This window comes from Amblyomma americanum, chromosome 4 (genome assembly GCF_052857255.1).
Source record: "Amblyomma americanum isolate KBUSLIRL-KWMA chromosome 4, ASM5285725v1, whole genome shotgun sequence".
Classification (NCBI taxonomy): domain Eukaryota; kingdom Metazoa; phylum Arthropoda; class Arachnida; order Ixodida; family Ixodidae; genus Amblyomma; species Amblyomma americanum.
This window is the reverse complement of record NC_135500.1, coordinates 63017214-63023213: the sequence shown is the minus strand read 5'-3', so window position 1 is coordinate 63023213 and position 6000 is coordinate 63017214.

Genomic DNA, 6000 nt, shown 5'->3' with positions numbered 1-6000 from the left:
AATACGATCTAAAGCAGCAAAAAACTCTTTTCCTCTGCGAAGGCTTGCCGTCAAACGCTGCAGGCTCCTCAGGCTCGTCTGTGAATTGAAGCCTTCTGGGCGGCTGCGAAACTCTGGGCACACGAGGTTGCTTTAGGCCTCTGTTGCTGTTGAGTTCGTCCGCTGCCATAGGACGTCGAATGAGGTGTCAGATGGTAGCCTTGACAAGCCGCCACAAAGAGCCCCTGCTGCTTCTTTTGCTCCTGCAGCGTGGTAAACTGCGCGTTGAAGCATCCTTGTTATTTCCTCTCATGGGCCAAACAGGGCTACAGAAAGGTTCATGCCAAATAAAGTTTTGAACATCTTTAATACTTTCTGATATCCTTTTATGGCTGTCTTGTTGGTGCCACTAAGAGAGCCTTGAGCTTCTACCAGTTCCTGCAAAGTCGCCAGCACCCTTTCATAGTTTTCAGCGAACCTTTCCATTGATTTTACTCTTACTGTCCACCTCGTTGGACTGAGCGGTAGAACCATGGTGTTCGGCCTGGAATAATGCTGCTCACCGGCATCATTACCCGGAGGAAGTACAACGCTCGAATAAACAGGCTTCCTATTCTTCGATTCGAGGATTGCAATCTATACTTAAGCACTACTACTCTTTATCATATCTTTCTGCGAACGCGCTCACCTGTCTATGTAGATGGTTTTAAAGCAGCCAGAAACAGGTTGAATGCTGAATTGAGGCGGGCCAAGAAAGTGTACTTCCAGGAATTATTCAATGATATCGCGCGAAAGAGCCCAAATATTGTTTGGAAAGTAAGTAAGGTCTTCGATCGCGGAAAAAACACCAAGCCAAACAGGATTACTTTTAAGAACTCCGAATTGACTGGAATGGCACTCGCGGAACATTTTAATGAACATTTTATTAAATCTATACCAAGAAAAATAACCCAGCAAGTTTGGATATGGCTATTCGTAGTCTATGCTGTGCTATGCTATATCCAGGAACTCAAAAAATAACAAACTGGTTTTCTTCCTACCTCTCCTCCCTGAACAGTTTGAACACCTCGAAGGTTATCGATCGTCTTCTTCACCAGTGGTTTCAGGTGTTCCACAGTGGAAGTGTCTTGGGCCCCCTTTTATTTCTGGTTTTCATAAATGACCTCCCAAAAGCTATCACAGTTCCAATCAGACTGTTTGCTGATGATTGTGTAGTAGACAAAACAATTAAAACCCGAACTGATCAAGAAGAACTGAACGCTAATCTGCATGCAATAGAAAATTGGTGCGCTAAGTGGCAATTGGTGCTTTACTCTGACAAATCCGTAATTATGTCTATTACAAGAAAAAAATATAATGACATACCCTCACTCTATAGCAGGTAAACCAGTTAATAGAGTACAACAGCATAAGTATCTCGGCTTAACCTTCACTTCTGACCTATACTGGAATACACACTTAAATAAATGTATGCTCCAAGGCACGCAAAGCTATTTGGGGACTAAGACTCAAAATCCGTAATGAAACTCCCGTTGTAAACACAGTCACTTATAACACCCTTGTAAAACCTGTAATTGAATATGGCAAAATTGTTTGGGATCCATACACCGCGTCTAATAAAAAAAAATTGAGAAATTTCAGAAACTTTCTTTCCGTTCTATCTTCAATAAATATCACCGAACTGATTCACCAACCGAATTATGTAAATTAGCAAACGTTAAAAGTTTAGAATACTGCACTAAGGTAGATAGGCTGAAGTTTCTTTACCTCTTAATTCATGGCCATTTGAATATCAACACACCACCCTATTTTACAATACACCCTGATGAGACATCAAGACATCGCCATTCCATGTACATTCCTGTGCCGCGTTCTTATAATGATTGTTTTAAGTACAGCTTTTTTCCTCGTGTTATTAAAGAATGGAACATGCTACCTGATTCCACTGTAAATATTAACTCCCTCGATGCATTGCTAGAATGCCTGAAATCTTACCTGGACCTTAGTACACCAATATGATAGTTCTGCCTCAGCACATGCGTTTTCTTATCTGCTGTATCATTTTTCCTATATGTCTCTTGTGTCGATGTCGCAGTTGTGAAATGTACCTTGTATGTATTGTGTATTTATTAGATTTTCCACTCCTGTAATATCCTTAGAAAGGCTGACAGTATCAATAAATACTGAATGAATGAATGTTCCGAAAGTATGTTTTTGCAGCCAACCAATGAATCAGAAGTCTACACAACATTTATTCATTTTGAATAACAGTACAGCATTAGACGTAGATAATATGCAAGTAAAGCCTGTTATATATACCTTGGAGCATATTCTTCCTGTTCTAACTCATATCGATAACTTTGTCTTTGAAACGGGTGTATTTCCAGTTGCCATAAAGAAAGCTAGATTAACTGTAGTTCATAAGGGAGGCGATAAAAAATTGGTTTCAAATTGCAGATCAATATCTGTTCTCCCAATATTTTCAAAGGGGCTAGAGAAACTAATTTATGATCGAGTAATTCTTTTTCTAAATAAGCATAAAGTGCTAACCAATGCCCAACATGGATTCCGGAAAAATGGATGAACAGAGACATCCTTATTGACTCTGGGAGAAAATATACTAAGAAATATACAAAAACAATTATACCTTAGCCTTCTTTATTGACTTCACAAATGCCTTTGATTGTCTTAATCACGATATACTATTACATTAACTTTCACTCTACGGAATTCGGAGCATACCACTGTAACTGTTTCTATCATTTATGAGTGGTAGAAATCAGTGCGTATGCGTCGATAATTAACAGTCAAATTTCTTAGCAGTTACACATGGTGTACCACAAGGAAGCGTTTTTTTGGCCTTTATTTCTTTATATATATATATATATATATATATATATATATATATATATATATATATATATATATATGTGGAAGCGCGGTTTCGAAATTCTGAAAAGTGATATGGCTTTTGCTAACAACTGGCTATCTATATTTTAACCGAACGCCTAGCTCTAATACCTAAATGTTATATTACCGCCCCTCCCCCCCCCCCCCCCCCCGGTTCCGGAGTTCCTGCTCGTATACATGAGCCCAACGTTGCGGGCCGAGTTGAGCAAGGTCAACACAATTCGCTGCGCCTCCTGTGAGGCTCGACCGCGCGAGTAGTAAACCGGCACCAGCTTCTGTTCTTCCCTGCAGAAGAAGCTTTCCCCAAACGTGAAAGAGGATTAAGTGTAATTTACGGAGAGGGCTGCCAGTCAACCTACCCTCTGCAGTCGGCCCGACTCGACGGTCGTTTAGCTTGACCCCCTAGCGGACACTTGAGCCCGACAGCCGGTTTTCAGCACAACCGCCTAATCGACCCGACTTTTGTCCGGCTCAAGTAAAGGGCCAAACAGTTGAGTGCCTTTTTCTAGCACCAACTAGAGAGGCAGTAAATGGTTAAAGACAGTGAGCGGAAGATTCAGGGCCGTGGCAGCACATGGAAACAGCATTCTAAATTGAGCCGGTACGGCTGGTATGGCGAGCCAGTTGTAGTACCTACACTCTCTTAGCTCACAAGGCACCCCCTCCCCCCCCCCCCCCCCAAAAGAACCTGTAGGCCAAATATAGCCCAAAAATAGCCACATAGTAAAAAAAATTCACCCCAACCAGAGCAAAAAGTACCACACCTTTGCAATTTATCTACGCGCTGGACAATAAAAAAGGGCGCCCGTGACGTCACGTGAACACCCCTAGCGGGCGGGGCCAACCAAGCGAGGTGTATAAAAAGGCGCCGCAATTTCACTTATCAATGCGGCCCTTAACCATGGCAGAAATTTTGAAAACCCAGAAAGGCGGGAAAACTAGCCTATGAGAGCTACTCCTACCGCGTAATGCGAAGAAACCATAATCGAACTTCATGGCGCTGCTGCACTGCCGGGTGTCGAGGGTCCGCCACCACTACCAAGCAGGAAGGTGCACGTCATGTTGAAAAGGTAAGAGCCCCATTTTTTATTTCTTGGGTGTTTCGAAACACGTTTGTTTTTGTGATATTGTGAAAATATGAATGCAAACTCAGCCAACCCTAAATACACTTGAAAATTCATCTTTACATCAGTAAGCACGAAAATACCTGAAGAATAGGTAAAGAATAACTGACCGAATATCTAGCATTCACCTCAAAGAGCTACATTCTGTTGGTTTTTTTTTTCGCAAGCAACGCCTCTACACCTAGGCCACCTTCCCAACCCTGAGCGTTGCATCGCGGTTTCAACAATGGAGAAAATGAAGCAACAAGCGACAGGATCTCGAGACCGGGCCAGAAAAGTCATCTCAGAGGCAACTGCTTCACTGAATGGTAACTTCATTATGTTTTCCATAGCCGGAAAAAATTCTAAAAGTAGCTTCACACGACGTGCATCAAAAAAAAAAAGTTTAGTTCCTTCACTTACGGAGTTGGACTGTATCTCAGTTCACAATGTAGAAAGCCGTCACATTATTGCACGCAGCAGCAGCGGTAGGCAGTGGCTGGTCGACGCACAGCTAACTTCTCATCCCCTGCTTTGCAGATCTGAATCTGATCAACAGCCTGAATCAAGCATCACGTGGAAGAACCCCCGCCGTGCCCAATAGCACATCAGTCTACCGGACAATCAGCGACTACGTCACCATACTGCCGCTATAAGAAGAGACACCCCGTCAAGCCTGGCATTATTGCACGCAGCAGCAGCGGTAGGCAGTGGCTGGTCGACGCACAGCTAACTTCTCATCCCCTGCTTTGCAGATCTGAATCTGATCAACAGCCTGAATCAAGCATCACGTGGAAGAACCCCCGCCGTGCCCAATAGCACATCAGTCTACCGGACAATCAGCGACTACGTCACCACACTGCCGCTATAAGAAGAGACACCCCGTCAAGCCTGGCATTATTGCACGCAGCAGCAGCGGTAGGCAGTGGCTGGTCGACGCACAGCTAACTTCTCATCCCCTGCTTTGCAGGTTAGTATCGAAAATTTTCTTTTTGTGTGCTTGAGATATTTCATACTGCTGCTCCCGCTGCTGCTGTTTGTGCTTTTGCCTTACTATTTAAATGGAGAAAGATATTTGCTTAGCATGCCAGGAAGCAATCACGGATGACTCCCTTGTCCTGACTTGTTCGGAGTGTGGATTCTCCTATCATGCTGGAAATTGCTCGGGAGTGGGAGAGGCAGCGGTAAAATCCAAACCAGAGATTGACAAAACATGGCTGTGTCCTACTTGTAAAGCCTCTAAACTCCGGAGTCAGAGCTCCGGGAAAACGAAGCCTGAGCAAGGTGCTGATGTGGGAGCTAAGCTGACTATTATGAACAAACGGATTGCCTTGCTCCTACCACTTATTGACAAAATAGAGGACCTGTTGTCTGTGAAAGAAACTGTGAAAAACATTGAAAAAACAGTAGAGTTTTTGTCCTCTAAGTATGATACCCTACTTACACTGGTGACTACCCAGGGACAGGAAATCTCCGAGTTGAAAGAGAGAATGCAGAAAGTAGAAACGGAAACATCGATCGAAGAAGTTAAGAAACTGAGGAGGGAACTTAATGACCTTGACCAATACAGCCGCCGCCAAAACTTGGAGGTTCACGGTATTGAAAAAAGTGAGGGCGAAAACTTGCTCGTGAAACTAAATAACGTCGCACGCAAGCTCAACATCCCAGAGCTAACCGCGAAAGATGTAGAAGCAATACATAGGCTCCCTGCAAGGGAGGAAAACACTCCCGCAATCATGGTACGCTTTTCTTCGCGTACAACCAAGGAGCAGTGGACCGAGCAAAAGACACATCTGGTAACTAAGGTTCCCGGCGTTCGTTTCCTTGACAATCTAACTCCTCTGAACAAGAAATTGCTGTGGGTGACAAAATCGAAGGCACTCGAGCGTTCCTATAAGTTTGTCTGGCAAAAGAATGGCAGAATCCTTGTGCGCAAGAAAGAAGGCGACAGCGCTATCCAGATCAGAACTGAAGATGACCTGGCGAAAATGGTGTAGCAGAGCGCGTG